Raw genomic sequence first — 1,230 nt, 5'->3', positions numbered from 1 at the left:
AGTATATTGAAATACAATTGATTTTTGTATATTGATCTTGTATATTGCAATTTTGCCAAACTTTTCAAAAGTAGTTCTAATCGTTTTTTTTCTATGTGTGTGTTCCTTAGGATTTTCTATATACAAATTCCTGTTGTCTGTGAATAAAGACAGTTTTACTTCTCCCCTAATTTTTAACAGATTTCAAATCCAGTCACTTCCTGAGAAGGAGATATTGGGAGGAGATGCTGGTCTTGGCCATAGAGCTCTTGCAGGGTGTTGGCTGGCAAGTCTGGCAAGAATCAAGAACCTATTCCTTGTTTTCAGGAACAGGACCCCTCTTCGGAGTTCTTTGTTTTCTTATAACTGTGGTTGTAATTACACATATGTTTTTATATATTTATAACTGTGATTATTTAGCACAGTTAATGAGAGTGTTTTCCTTCTTAGGTTAAAAAAGAAAAGAAATGCAAGACTGGTAATTCAAATGCTTTTGGGTGGCATTTATGGACACAACTATACATATGTACTGGAATTTCTACTAGGCGTTTATTGCCATTGCTTCTTATTCAGCTGAGCAATGAAAGAATTACCCCTCACAAAAAAAAATTGTCTCCTTTATTTTCCTTTTTTCTGCACAATTTGTCAATAGCACTTGATTTTGACATCTTCGTAAACTCCCTTCAACTTCATATCCATGACCCATTTATTGCTAAATTCTACTCCTCTCTTATCATATTGCCACAAAAGGCTTAATTTTTTAAATTGTCCTTCTCCCTTTCTCTCCGTGGCCACCTGAAAAGCCAAAGATATTTTCTCCATTGTTAAAGCTATTTAATATTCTTCCAGATAAAATATCAATCTATACATTTACCATTCCTCATCTTGATTAATGTAAACTTCTCCTGTTGGCCTTACTTATAAATCACTTTCATTTGCCAAAAATTATTTTCCATCTTTGTTCTTGTAAAAGCGTTATCATTACCAGACTCTTTTGTTAACTGCATTCCCCCTTAGGATTTCCGTTATATTATGAATCTTGTTTGTGTTCTATGTGTTCTGCTTCCTGTCATCTTGGCTAATCTTTTAACTTTGAGGACTTTAGTCTCCATGCAGCTATCCTTTTGAAACGTAACTCCCCTACCCATTTCAGAGGCTAGCACTCACATCCACACATTTACCAAGCTGGGGGTTTGGAAGTCAGGAAATGTGCTTTGTTTTAGTCATTTGTGTGCCCCCAGCACTTAGCAC

The sequence above is a fragment of the Trachypithecus francoisi genome, unplaced genomic scaffold (assembly GCF_009764315.1).
Source record: "Trachypithecus francoisi isolate TF-2019V2 unplaced genomic scaffold, Tfra_2.0 Lachesis_group15, whole genome shotgun sequence".
Lineage (NCBI taxonomy): Eukaryota > Metazoa > Chordata > Mammalia > Primates > Cercopithecidae > Trachypithecus > Trachypithecus francoisi.
Note: the sequence above shows the minus strand (reverse complement) of the source record.